The following is a 14,812-nucleotide window of genomic DNA, read 5'->3' on the forward strand; positions in this document are numbered from 1 at the left end:
AATCCTAGCACTTTGGGAGGCTGGTAGACTGCCTGAGCTCAGGAGTTTGAGACCAGCTAGGGAAACATGGTGAAAGTCCCTTTCTACTAAAATACAAAAAATTAGCCAAGCGTGGTGGTGCACATCTGTAGCCGCAGCTGCTCAGGAGGCTGAGAGAGGAGAATCGCTTGAACCTGGGAGGCGGAGGTTGCAGTGACCCGAGATGGCGCCACTGCACTCCAGCCTGGGCCACAGAGAGAGACTCCACCTCCTCAAAAAATAAAAATAAAAATAAGAAATACGCCAGGCGCAGTGGCTCACGCCAATAATCCCAGCACTTTGGGAGACGAAGGCAGGCTGATCACCTGAGGTCAGGAATTCAAGACCAGCCTGGCCAACATGGCAAAACCCTATCTCTACTAAAATACAAAAATTAGCTGGGCAGGCTGGGCGTGGTGGCTCACACCTGTAATCACAGCACTTTGGGAGGCCGAGGCAGGTGGATCACCTGAGGTCGGGAGTTCAAGACCAGCCTGACCAACATGGAGAAACCCTGACTCTACTAAAAATACAAAATTAGGCGGACGTGGTGGCCAGCTACTCAGGAGGCTGAGGCAGGAGAATTGCTTTAACCCACGAAGTGGAGTTTGCAGTGTGAGTTGAGATCATGCCACTGCACTGGGCCTGGGCGACAGAGTGAGACTGTCTCAAAAAAATAAAAAAGTCAGCTGTGATGGCACCACTGCATTCAAGCCGGGGCAACAGAGTAAGACTGTCTCAAACAAACAAATAAACAGAAAAAGAAAGCAGAGTTTTAGAGATATTTGCAGACCCGTGTTTATAGCAGTACTACTCACAACAGCCAAGAGTCAGAAGCAACCCAAATGTCCATCAATGGATGAATGAGTAAACCAAATGTGGTACAGGTATACAACGGAATACTATTCAACCTCAAAAAGGAAGGAAATCCCATCACCGGCTATAACATGGATGAACCCTTGAAGACAATATGCTAAGTAAAATAAGCAATTCACAAACAGATACCACAAAGTTTTAAAAAAGAAGGAAGAAAGAAAGGGAGGGAGGGAGAGAAGAAGGGAGAGAAAGCTGAGCTTAATTTCTGGTCTCCTGGTTGGCATGGGGGCTCGCACCTGTAATCCCAGAACTCTGGGAGTCGGAGGAAGCAGGATGATCGCTTGACCAGCCTGGGCAACAAAGTGAAGTATCTATGAAAAATTAAAAAAAAAAAAAAAATTAGCTAAGAGTAGTGTCATCCGCCTGTAGTTCCAGCTACTCAGGAGGCTGAGGCAGGAAGATCACTTGAATCAATAAGCGCAGGAGTTTAAGACTGCAGTGAGCAATAATCACACCACTGCACTCCAGCCTGATGACAGAGCAAGACCCTGTCTCTAAAAAAAAAAAGTAGGGCCGGGCGCAGTGGCTCACACCTGTAATCCCAGCACTTTGGGGGGCCGACGTAGGCGGACTGCCTGAGCTCAGGAGTTCGCAACCGGCCTGGACAACCCAGTGAAACCCCATCTCTACTAAAATACAAAAAAATGGGCCGGGCGTGGCGGCATGTGCCTGTAGTACCAGCTACTTGGGAGGCTGAAGCAGGAGAATTGCTTGAACCCGGGAAGGGGCGGTTGCAGTGAGCCAAGATCACACCACTGCACTCCAGCATGGGTGACAGAGGGAGACTCAGTCTCAAAAAAAAAAAAAAAAAAAAAAAAAAAGTACATCTGTTGCAGTAACAAAGAATTCAACCAGGACTTTCCTGACAAGTTTCACCATAAGCTATATAGGCTATAACTGTGTTTAGGTACTTTCATTATTTCCTAGGAGTTATTATGAACTATGTATTCTATTTCCACAGTTCATTACACTTTTTTTTTTTTTTTCTGAGATGGAGTCTCACTCTGTCACCCAGGCTGGAGTGCAATGGCACCATCTCCACTCACTGCAACCTCCGCCTTTCAGGTTCAGTGATTCTCCTGCCTCAGCCTCCAGAGTAGCTAGAGGTTAATTTTTTTCTGTATTTTTAGTAGAGACAGGGTTTCACCATGTTGGCGAGGCTGGTCACCAACTCCTGGCCTCAAGTAATCTGCCCACCTTAGCCTCCCAAAGTGCTCGAACTACAGGCGTGAGAGCCACCGTGCCCAGCCAATTCATTACACTTTTTAAAGTAGTTCCATGTTCACCGTTTTATCTGCCCCTCCCAATTGCCCCCTAAAGGTGAAGAACCCAGCAGACTTCGTATTCCTAAAGTTACGGAAACAAAAGTAGGACAAAAGCTACCGGTGGTGGCTCACGCCTGTAATCCCAGCACTCTGGGAGGCTGAGGCGGGTGGTTCACGAGGTCAGGAGATCGTGACCATCATGGCTAACACGGTGAAACTCCGTCTCTACTGAAAAATACAAAAAAATTAGCCGGGTGTGGTGGTGGGTGCCTGTAGTCTCAGCTACTCGGTAGGGTGAGGCAGGAGAATGGCGTGAACCCAGGAGGCAGAGCTTGCGGTGAGCCAAGATCGTGCCACTGCACTCCAGCCTGGGTGACAGAGCGAGACTCCGCCTCAAAAAGAAAAAAAAAGCTACCATACTGGGCCCACAATTCAAGTTTCATGAGCCTGCAATTCATGCTCACCAACTGCCACTTCATCCCCTTAAGCTGTCTTCCAGGGCAAAGAGAACTCTAACTACAAGGATGCAATAGTGTGATTGCCAAAACGGCAGCAACGACTTTTGTCAAAACATTTACCCCTTGTGGCCCTGAGAAGATAATGCGCTAAATGAACTGTGGAGTCAAGATAGTAAGGTGTGGGGGAATGCTGACACCCACTTGCAGCCAAGTCAGAAAATTTCTGTTGTGCAACACTGACCCCACACACAGTTCACTCGGGCATTCTCATGACCCAGTTACCTGGCTTGTTTGTGCACCCTGGTTGATACAAAGAACTCCCACATAGTCCTTTACCTCTGCTCTAAGTATAATTACACCAAATGTACAACAGTTGATTAACATGGCAGTTGATTCTATTCATGACCCTCAAACAATATTGGGAAAAGACTGAGATACAGAATGATTTTAAAGATCAATAAAATTCTTCCCCCTTAAAAAAATCTAATTAAAAAATTAAGCAAAATATTCCATTTCCTAAATCAGAGGTAAAAAGACTTAACTATAGTTCATCTTGTCCTCTCAATCTTTTAATATTAAGCTCAGTTTAACTTCCCTCAACCAGCAATCACTTGTGTCATACCTAACAGTTAATACACAATGCCCAGTTTCTTCCATCACCATAACTGTGACTTCAGGTCCTGGGAAACAGGACTGAACCAGTTCACTAGGATGGCAGTGTATTGGTCCAAAGGCATTCAGATTATAATAATGTATTGCAGTAATTATAGGGCAGTTACTAAATGTCAGACTTCCCTTATTGTATACATATCTGAATGTAATCCTCACAGATCCATCAGGTATTATTATATCCATCACTTGACAAGAACGGGGGCACAAAGGGTAAGAAAACTGCCGAAGTTCACAGAGCAACAAATGACCAATGAAAGACTTGAGCCAGGGCCTTAACGTTAACCACTGCACTGCCTATCCCTGAACTATAATCCCAGCACCATCATTAAACTAATCGCATGACCTTGGGCCAGTCATTTCATACCTCTAGGCCTCCCCTGTAAAAACAGATGCATTAGATGAGTTTTCGGGTGCTTTCCTGCTTTTAACGCCCTGTCCATCTCCAACTGGATGACTCTCCTCCAGAATAGGTGCTGTAACTGTCAAGTTTCTCAACCACTGCGTGTTCTCCTTCTAGTACATTCCCCTTTCTCTTCAGGGAGCTAGGGTCCAGTCTACTCTTTGGATTTTCAAATACTAAACTGTAACGCTAATCCTAAACATTCCCCCTCGGTCTAACACCATCCTTCCCTACTGCTGGGGGTACCCAGCAGGCCCGATTCCACTCCACACTTTTACCCAGTTACTCCAGCCCACCTCGCGGCTGCCAGGCAGCAGGCAAAGAGGCCTAAGAAAGCCCTAGAAGCAAAGCCATAGGAATAAGTCAGCTTTCCCAGAGGTCAAGGAAGGCTGTAGGGCCACCTGCCACGCCTCCCGACCCCGGCCGCGCGGCCTGGGCCCGCTCCCCAACCAAAGAGGCCCGAATTCGGGCCTCCCCGCTCACGGCGGGCGCGTCGGACAGGGCCTGGGCCCTCAAGAGCCAGCCCGACCCCTCAGTCCCCGGCCACGCCCGACCCCTCAGCCGCAGAGGCGCTCCCAGCCCCCGGGGTCCTCACAGGCCCGAGGACGCACTCAGGTCTCCCGTCTCACCTCTAGCCTCCCGGGGACCGCGGGGCTGCCCGTGCCCCTTCCCGCCCGCACACCTGGCCCCGCGCCGCAGTAAAGACAGAGGCGGAGGCGGCCCGACCGTCACGTGCCGCAGAACCAACAGGCCTCGGACACCGCTGCCGCGCGAGCGAGCCCCACCGCACTAAGCCCGGCCCTGCGCCCGCCCCTGGCCCCTCAGTAGCCACAGCCGGCGCCAAGTCCCGCCCACCCGCGCAAGCCCCGACATCCGGTTGGCCGGCGTGGGCATCGCTCTACGCACCGTCCCATACGCCCCCTACGGCTATTCTTCGTGGAGTGTGACGATTGGTCGGGAGTGAGGCAGGAAGTGGCTGTTGGTTGGGCGGGAGGTGAGGGGCGGGTCACGCTGGATCGAGAGCGCCGGGCGCGCGCGTCCCGGGGCGGGGCTGGCTTAACAGGCGTTCCCGCGCTCGGTTGCCGTGGTGCCTTCGGGGGCGTTCCAACCCAACCCCCAGCGGCCCTCACCCGTCTGGTTGCTGGAGCCGAGACTTGCGACGCATCGCGCGCCCTTAGCTGACGGGGCAAACGGCAGCAGGCGGGAGGGGTGGGAGTGCGACGATCAGCCATCAAGGAGGGCCGGTTGCAGCGAACGCGGGCCCCTATGGGCGTGAGCAGAACGCAGCGCGGGCGCCTGGCCGGCCAGCCGTGCCCCGCTCCGCGCCGTGTGAGCCGGCGCCGCAGTTCCTGCAGAGTCATGGCTCGGCGCAGGAGCCTGCGCAGCCTCGTCGCCCAGCATAACACACAGTCCAGAGTAACACAATCCGAGGTTATCTGAACTTTCAATTTATGTTTCCTGAAGTGAGATTAGGGGTCAGGGCAGAGGATGAGCCCTGAGATACAGGGATGACAGGATGAGAGAAGGCATGGTGCCGTGGAAAGATTTCAGATACGCCACCATTTTAGTAACCCACTCTTAGCACGTCTTCAGTTTTCAGTATGCTGAGAACCTCACAAAATGGAAGTGGCCCTGGGTTTTTCTAGACCTTTAGAGATCTTGATTTCTTGTCCTCTGTTTGGACACCCAAAGGCTTGAAAACTTGGGTGGAAAACACTAGAATCAGCGGATGTATCACTGATCTCAAAGCCCTCTTGCCACCTGGAAGGGGAAGAAAGGCAGGGTTTGGTGTTTGCATGAGTTAGTATCATCCAACCCTCAGCTCCCCAATTTTTTATTTTTATTTTTATTTTTATTTTTTTGAGACGAAGTCTTGCTCTGTCGCTCAGGCTGGAGTGCAGTGGTGCGATCTTAGCTCACTACAACCTCCGCCTCCCGGGTTCAAGCGATTATCCCTCAGCCTTCCGAGTCGCTTGGATTACACACGCCTGCCACCACGCCCGGCTAATTTTTGTATTTTTAGTAGAGATGGGTTTCACCATGTTGGCCAGGCTGGCCTCAGGTGATTAACCTGTTTCGCCCCTCCCAAAGTGCTGGGATTACAGGTATGAGCCAGGCGCCCTGCCCTCAGCCCCAAAACTTGTGTAGGAGAATTTTGGTTTCCTGTCTACCTGGGGAAGCAGCTATTCAAAGCAGAATAAAATTCTGGATGGTACATGATCCAAATAATGAGCTTAAAATGTAGTTACAGGGGCCAGGCACGGTGGCTCAAGCCTGTAATCCCAGCACTTTGGGAGGCTGAGACGGGAGGATCACGAGGTCAGGAGATCGAGACCATCCTGGCGAACATGGTGAAACCCCGTCTCTACTAAAAAATACAAAAAACTAGCCGGGCGAGTGGCGGGCGCCTGTAGTCCCAGCTACTCGGGAGGCTGAGGCAGGAGAATGGCGTAAACCCGGGAGGCGGAGCTTGCAGTGAGCTGAGATCCGGCCACTGCACTCCAGCCTAGGCGACAGAGCAAGACTCCGTCTCAAAAAAAAAAAAAAAAATGTGGTTACAGGAACCACATTTGTGAGCAAAAGAGCTACTCCTGCAAAGGTAAGTGCCAAAAGACTGTGGTACTATGGAGAATTCAGTGGGATTCCGAGGGGGAGGAACTGCTTCCATCCAGAATGGACCAGCAAAGAGGTTAGAACTGGCTGGGTGCGGTGGCTCTCCCTGTAATCTGAGCACTTTGGGAAGCTGACGCAGGAGGATCATTTGAGCCCAGGAGTTCAAGACTAGCCTGGGCAACATAGTGAGACCCCTGTCTCTACAAAAATAAAAATAAAAAAATTAGCCTGGCATGGCCGGGCGCCGTGGCTCACGCCTGTAATCCCAGCACTTTAGGAGGCCGAGGCGGGGGCAGATCACGAGGTCAGGAGATCGAGACCATCCTGGCCAACATGGTGAAACCCCATCTCTACTAAAAATACAAAAAATTAGCCGGGTGTGGTGGCAGGCGCCGGTAGTCCCAGCTACTCGGGAGGCTGAGGCAGGAGAATGGCGTGAACCCGGGAGGCAGAGGTTGCAGTGAGCCGAGATCACGCCACTGCACTCCAGCCTGGGCGACAGAGCGAGACTCCATCTAAAAAAAAAAAAAAATTAGCCTGGCATGGTGCACACCTGTAGACCCAGATACTAGGAAGACTGAAGCAGGAGTATCCTTGACTCCTTCTTGGTTGAGGAGGCTGCAGTGAGCCAAGATCGGGCCACTGCACTCCATCCAGCCTGGGCAACAGACTGAGAACCCGTCTCTAAATAAATAAATAATAAAAACAAATAGATGTTTTACATGGGCACCATTTGTGTGGTCCAAAACAATTACAATAGTAACATCAACCTGGATTACCATAACAGATATAATAATAATGAAAACATATTGTACGAATTCCCAAAATGTGACACAGAGACCAGAAGTGAGCACGTGCTGTTGGAAAAATGGTGCTTATAGACTTGCTTGATGCAGGGTTGCCACATTCAATTTGTAAAAAAACACAGTATCCGTGAAAAGCAATAAAGGGAGTGCAGTAACAAGAGGTTTACAGCCTGTTTACATTCTGACATGGAGCAACAGTCAAGATTTAGTGTTATGTGAAAAAGCACAGAGAAAGGTGTGTTTCCTTTCACAGTGGAAAGGGAGATGTATTCTCATACATGTACGCTTGGCCAAACAAGCTTACTAGAAGGATATACAAGAAACTGCTAGGAGAGGTTAATGCTGGAGAGGGGACCTGTAACTCTAGAAGCAGAAATACTTTCTTGGCCAGGCACAGTGGCTTACGCCTGTAATGCCAGCACTTTGGGAGGCGGGCGGATCACCTGAGGTCAGGAGTTCAAGACCAGTATGGCCAACATGGTGAAACCCTGTCTCTACTAATACAAAAATTAGCCGGGCATACTGGTGTACACCTATAGTCCCAGCTACTTGGGAGGCTGAGGCAGGAGAATCGCTTGAACCCGGGAGGCGAAGGTTGCAGTGAGCCAAGATTGTGCCACTGCACTCCAGCTTGGGTGACAGAGCCAGACTGTCTCAAAAAAAAAAAAAAAAAAATGACACTTTCTTTAAACATGCATATGATTTTTTCAACAAAGAATCAGGCCAGGTGAGGTAGATCATGCCTGTAATCCAGCACTTTTGGGAGGCCAAGGTGGGTGGATCACTTGAACCCAGGATTCAAGACCAGCCTGGGAAACATGACAAGACCCCATCTCTACAAAATATACAAAAATTAGCTGGGCATAGTGGCTTGAGCCTGTAGTCCCAGCTACTCGGGAGGCTGAGGTGAGAGGATTGTCTAAGGCCAAGAGGTCGAGGCTGCAGTGAGCCAAGATCAGGCCACTGTACCAGAGTAACACCCTGTCTAAAAAAATAAAAATAGGTCGGGTGTGGTGGCTCACGCTTGTAGTCCCAGCACTTTGGGAGGCCAAGGCGGGTGGATCACCTGAGGTCGGGAGTTGGAGACCAGACTGACCAACACGGAGAAGCCCCGTCTCTACTAAAAATACAAAATTAGCCAGGCATGGTGGTACATGCCTGTAATCCCAGCTACTTGGGAGGCTGAGGCAGGAGAATCGCTTGAACCTGGGAAGCGGAGGTTGCAGTGAGCCGAGATTGCGCCATTGCACTCCAGAATGGGCAACAAGAGTGAAACTCCGTCTCAAAAAATAAATAAATAAATAAATAAAAATTAGGACTGGCGCAGTGGCTCACGCCTGTAATCTCAGCACTTTGGGAGGCCGAGGTGGGTGGATCATGAGGTCAAGAGATCGAGACCATCCTGGCTAACACAGTGAAACCCCATCTCTACTAAAAAAAAAAAAATACAAAAAAAAAAAATTAGCCAGGCATGGTGGCGGGCGCCTGGAGTCCCAGCTGCTGGGGAGGATGAGGCAGGAGCATGGCGTGAACCTGGGTGGTGGAGCTTGCAGTGAGCTGAGATCGCGCCACTGCACTCCAGCCTGGGAGACAGAGGGAGATTCTGTCTCAAAAAAAATGAATAAACTAAATAAAAATTTTAAAAAAATAAAAAGAAATTTTAGCTTTAGCTTTTGTGCTTTTTTCAAAATAGGCAGTATATTTCAAACAGTAAGCAAAATTGTTGATCCATTTGTCCTTTGTATCCAGCTTCTTCTCATAGCTTAACTTGTCTCTCCACCCTTCCCGCAAAGCCACCCTCATCCTTGCTCATGCCCAGCTTTTGCTTGAAGGAGAAAGTGGGCACACAGAGAGAGGGCGCACTCACATTTTTATCCATTACTTTCTTTTTTTTTTTTTTTTTTTTGACAGATAAACAGTTTGTTTATTCATCCTCCTCTGCTCCTCCTTATCTCCCTGTTCCTCTTCCTCTTCCACCTTTTTCCGGGCAACTGTAGCAGGACCCTTTGCGCCATCAAACTTTCCTTTCGACTTACAGTCAGCAACATCCTTCTCATACTTCTCCTTCAGCTTTGCCGCCTTAGTGATGTAAGGCTGCTTTTCACTGTCATTTAAGTTCTTCCACATCTCACCTAGCTTTTTGACCATGTCTCCAATAGAGATGCCGGGGTTTGTGGATTTCATCTTGGGGCAGAATTCCGAAGAAAACAGGAAGAATCCAGACGGTGGCCTTTTGGGGGCATTAGAATCCTTCTTCTTCTTGCCTCCCTTAGCTGGTCCATAACCCTTCATTTCCTGATCACAGCGTACTTTATCCGCCTTTGCCATTTCATCAGACTTCGACTTCTCTTTCCCAGACATTGTCTTCCACCTCTCAGAGCACTTCTTGGAAAATTCTGCAAAATTGATGGTTTCTTTTTACGTTCTTCTCTGCACGTCTGCACAAAGAAGACATAAGCAGACATCTTGCCCTTTGGTTTCTCGGGGTCACCTTTAGCCATCCTGACTATATTGTTCACTCTCATTACTTTTTTTTTTGAGACGGAGTTTCTCTCTTGTTGCCCAGGCTGGAGTGCAATGGCACGAGCTCGGCTCACGGCAACCTTGGCCTCCGGAGTTCAAGCGAATCTCCTGCCTCAGCCTCCTGAGTAGCTGGGATTACAGGCGTGAGCCACCACGCCCAGTCCATTACTTTCTTAATAGTTAGGCTGGTAATGGTCATTTCTCTATAGTTTCTCTATACTCATGCTAATCTGGCATTGTCAGAATGATGGACAAAGAAAGAGATATGTAACTACGTTAATTGAAGTTTATTTTATTACAGTGAAATTAAACCTTTTTTTTTTTTTTAAGACAAGTTCCCGGCCAGGCTAGAGTACAGTGGCACAATCATGGCTCACTGCAGCCTCAAACTTCTGGGCTCAAGGAATCTTCTTGCCTTAGCCTCCCAAGTCACTAGGACTACAGGCATGCACCACCATGCGTGGCTAATTTTTATTTTTATTTTATTTTTTTGAGACAGATTCTCACTCTGTTGCCCAGGCTAGAGTACAGTGCACAATCTTGGCTCACTGCAACCTCTATCTCCTGAGTTTAAGCGATTCTCATGCCTCAGCCTCCAGAGTAGCTGGGACTACAGGCATGTGCCATTTCACCCGGCTAATTTCTGTATTTTTAGTAGAGATGGGGTTTCGCCATGTTGGCCAGGCTGGTCTCAAACTTCTGACCTCAGGTGATCCACTTGCCTCGGCCTCCCAAATTGCTGGGATTACAGGCATGAACCACAGCACCTGGCCAACATTTTTCATGTTCATTAACCATACGTATATTTCTTCCTTTGTGAATTCTCTATTCATGTCGTTTGTCCATTTTTCCACTATAGGGTTTGTCTTTTTCATACTGGTTTGTAAGGAATCATTAGGTACTATGTGCACGTGCAGTGGCTCTTGCCTGTAATGTCAGCAATTTGGGAGGCCGAGGCAGGCAGATCACTTGAGCCCAGGAGTTTGAGACCAGCCTGGGCAACATGGCAAAACCCTATCTGTACAGAAAATAAAAAATCAGTGGCATGTGCCTGAGTGCCAGCTACTCAGGAGGCTGAGGTAGGTGGACAGATCCAGCCCAGGAGGTTGAGGCTGCAGTGAGCCGTGATCATGCCACTGCACTCCACTAGCCTGGGCAACAGAGCAAGACCCTGTCTCTAGAAAATCAAATAAGTAGAGACAGGGGCTCTTTGTTGCCCAGGGGCTGCTTCAAGTGACCCTCCTACATTGGCCTCTTAAAGTGCTGGGATTACAGATGTAAGCCACTGCGCACAGACCTTTAAGAGCTTTTAAACTGGGGGCTCTTTTTGGTTATAAGGAACAGAGATGGCTGGACAGAGTGGCTCATGCCTGTAATCCCAGCACTTTGGGAGACCGAGACGGGCAGATCACTTGAGGTCAGGAGTTCTAGACCAGCCTGGCCAACATGGTGAAACCCTGTCTCCACTAAAAATACAAAAATTAGCCAGGCATGGTGGTGCGTACCTGTAGTCCCAGCTACTTGGGAGGCTAAGGCAGGAGAATGGCATGAACCCGGGAGGCAGAGCTTGCAGTGAGCCGAGTTCGTGCCACTGCACTCCAGCCTGGGCTACAGAGTGAGACTCCGTCTCAAAAAAAAAAAAAAAAAAAAAAAAAAAAAAAAAAAAAAAAAAAAAAGACTGGCCTGACCAACATGGTGAAACCCCGTCTCTAGTTAAAAAAAAAAAAAAAAAAAATTAACCAGGTGTGGTGGCACACGCCTGTAATCCCACTTACTTGGGAGGCTGAGGCAGGAGAATCGCTTGAACCCAGGAGGTGCAGGTTGCAGTGAGTTGAGATCACACCACTGCACTCCAGCCTCGGCAACAAAAGCGAAACTCCATCTCAAAAAATAAATAGATAGACAAATAAATAAAATTAATTAATTAAGGATGAGCTTGTTAAAAATTTAAAACAACAACAAAACAGCAAAAACCCCACAATTTAGATACGCTATCACTATGGCTAAAATTAAAAAGGCTTGGCCGGGCAGGGTGGCTCAAGCCTGTAATCCCAGCACTTTGGGAGGCCGAGGCAGGTGGATCACGAGGTCAGGAGATCGAGCCCATCCTGGCTAACATGGTGAAACCCCGTCTCTACTAAAAATACAAAAAAAATTAGCCAGGTGTGGTGGCAGGCACCTGTAGTCCCACCTACTTAGGAGGCTGAGGCAGGAGAATGGTGTGAACCCAGGAGGTGGAGCTTGCAGTAAGCAGAGATCGCGCCACTGCACTGCAGCCTGGGCGACAGAGCGAGACTCCATCTCAAAAAAAAGGGCTTACTAGCTGGGTCCCGTGGCTCCTGCCTGTAATCCTAGCACTTTGGGAGGCCCAGAAGCCCAGGTGGAAGGATCCCTTGAGCCCAGGAGTTTGAGACCAGCCTAGGCACCATGGTGACACCCTGTCTCACAAAACACCATTACCACCTTTAATTAAGCAAATTTTTTAAAAATGAAGGTTTACCAAACTAAGTGTCGGCCAGGCTACACAGAAACAGAAACTTTCACTGACTGTTAGTGGCTTAATAAAAAGGTAGCCGGGCGCGGTGGCTCAAGCCTGTAATCCCAGCACTCTGGGAGGCCGAGACGGGCGGATCATGAGGTCAGGAGATCGAGACCATCCTGGCTAATACGGTGAAACCCCGTCTCTACTAAAAAATACAAAAAACTAGCCGGGCGAAGTGGCGGGTGCCTGTAGTCCCAGCTACTCGGGAGGCTGAGGCAGGAGAATGGCGTGAACCCGAGAGGAGGAGCTTGCAGTGAGCTGAGATCCGGCCACTGCACTCCAGCCTGGGTGACAGAGCGAGACTCCGTCTCAAAAAAAAATAATAAAAATAAAAATAAAAATAAAAAGGTAAACATGCACCTGCCATATGACCCAGCCATTCCATTCCTGGGGATTTACTTAAGAGAAATGAAAGCATATATCCATATAAAGATGAACAAAAATGTTCAGTTTTATTTGCAGTAGCCCCCAAACTGGAAACAACCCAAATGTGCATCAACAGCTGAATGGAAAAACAAATTGTGTGGTGTTTCCATACAATGAAATACTACTCAGCAATAAAAAGTAATGCATTGTTAATAAATGCAACAACATGGATAAATCTTAAAATAATTATGTGGTGAGAAGCCAATGCCAAAAAAATCTATACTGAGGCCAGGCACGGTGACTCATGCCTGTAATTCCAGCAGTTTGGGCAGCCGAGGCGGGCGGATCACTGAAGGCCAGGAGTTTGAGACCAGCCTGGTGAACATGGTGAAACCCCATCTCTACTAAAAATATAAAAGTTAGCTGGGTGTGGTGGTGTGCGCCTGTAATCCCAGCTACTTGGAAGGCTGAGACAGGAGAATCACTTGAACCTGGGTGGCAGAGGTTGCAGTGAGCTGAGATCGCACCACTGCACTCCAGCCTGGGCAACAAAGTGAGACTCCTCTCAAAAAAAAGAAAAAAAGGTAATGGATACCACCAGATGGATACATTCATTATCTTGATTTTGGGAATGATTTCACGTAACAAATTATTGAAATACTTCACATTATACGTTATAAATATATGTAGTTGGCCCGGTGTGGTGGCTCACGCCTATAATCCTGGCCCTTTGGGAGGCTGAGGTGGGCGGATCACAAGGTCAGGAGATTGAGACCATCCTGGCCAATACCATGAAACCATGTCTCTACTAAAAAAAAAGAAATACAAAAAATTAGCCGGGCATAGTGGCAGGCGCCTGTAGTCCCAGCTACTTGGGAGGCTGAAGCAGGAGAATGTCGAACCCGGGAGGCGGAGCTTGCAGTGAGCTGAGATCGCACCACTGCACTCCAGCCTGGGCGACAGAGCAAGACTCCACCTCAAAAAATAAAAATAAAAATAAATAAATAAATAAATGTAGTTGATTATGTCAGTTATACCTCAATAAAATGATTACAGAAGCTTTCTAGGAGGTGGCACTACCAGCGGGCTCTGCTCCAGCTTGTGAGCTCCTGAGATTCTGGGTCTGTCCCTTGTAGTCAGGTGGGTGGGCTTAGCAGTTAGGACTGACTTCATTTCCTTCCACTGTCCGCACACATGGCACTTGTCCTTCAAACATGCCCAGCCACTTCCTTCCTCTACCCCCAGGTCTTCAAGGGATTAGAGTCTCCTTATTGTTCAGGTTTTAGCACGAATGTCAAGGGCCTGCACTGAGCACCACATCTAAATTAGTTCCTACTCCTCACCCTGTCCCAAAATCACTTTCTGTATTTCCCTGGTTTGTTTTCTTCACTGTACGTATCAGAATTAGACATTCTTTTTATTTCTTCTTTGATTTTCTTTGAGACGGAGTCTCGCTCTGTTGCCCAGGCTGGAGTGCAGTGGTGCGATCTCGGCCAACTGCAACCACTGCCTCCTGGGTTCAAGTGATTCTCCTGCCTCAGCCTCCCAAGCAGTGGGGGTTACAGGCATGCACCACCATGCCTGGCTAGTTTTGTATTTTGAGAAGAGATGGGGTTTCTCCTTGTTGGTCAGGCTGGTCTCGAACTCCTGACCTCAGGTGATCCACCTGCCTCGGCCTCCCAAGGTGCTGGGATTACAGGTGTGAGCCACCGCACCTGGCCTGAATATTCTTATTGATTTAGTCATTCCTTTTTTTTTTTTTTTGAGATGGAGTTTCGCTCTTGTTGCCCAGGTTGGAGTGCAGTGGCAAAATCTTCGCTCACTGTAACCTCTGCCTCCTGAGTTCAAGCAATTATCCTGCCTCAGCCTCCTGAGTAGCTGGGATTACAGGCACCTGCCACCACGCCTGGCTAATTTTTTTCTATTTTTAGTAAACATGGAGTTTCACCATGTTGGTCAGGCTGTTCTCGAGCTTCTGACTTCAGGTGATCCACCCACCTTCCCCTCCCAAAGTGCTGGGATTTACAGGCGTGAAACACCATGCCTGGCCCTCTTTTTTTTTTTTTTTTTTAACACAAGGTCTCTATCGCCCATGCTGGAGTGCAGTGGCACAATCACTGCTCACTGCAGCTTTCACCTCCTGGGCTCAGGTGATCCTCCCACCTCAGCCTCTTGAGTAGCTGGGACTACAGTCGCATGCCACCACACCCAGCTACTTTGTTTTTGTAGAGATGGGGTCTTGCCATGTTGGCTAGTCTACCCTTTCATTTTTA

At 48.7% G+C, this 14,812-nt stretch overlaps 1 protein-coding gene and 1 pseudogene across 2 annotated transcripts in view; both read right to left on the reverse strand.

Moving 5' to 3' along the window:
* The window catches only part of CANX (calnexin), a 32,306-nt gene extending 27,791 nt beyond the window's left edge, over window positions 1-4,515 (reverse strand). The window contains exons 1-2 of one of the 2 annotated variants that reach the window (XM_050794183.1): window positions 4,319-4,504; window positions 1,131-1,205 (exon numbers count right to left, since the gene is read on the reverse strand). The gene's annotated coding sequence lies outside the window, so the exon portion shown is untranslated. Of the gene's footprint in view, window positions 1-1,130; window positions 1,206-4,318 lie in introns of both variants that reach the window. The other variant, XM_050794182.1, reaches the window with a different exon arrangement.
* Window positions 4,516-8,959: 4,444 nt separating this feature from the next.
* On the reverse strand, window positions 8,960-11,240 carry LOC126956929 (high mobility group protein B3-like; annotated as a pseudogene).
* Between the last annotated feature and the right edge of the window lie 3,572 nt (window positions 11,241-14,812).

The sequence above is a fragment of the Macaca thibetana genome, chromosome 6 (assembly GCF_024542745.1).
Source record: "Macaca thibetana thibetana isolate TM-01 chromosome 6, ASM2454274v1, whole genome shotgun sequence".
Taxonomy (NCBI): domain Eukaryota; kingdom Metazoa; phylum Chordata; class Mammalia; order Primates; family Cercopithecidae; genus Macaca; species Macaca thibetana.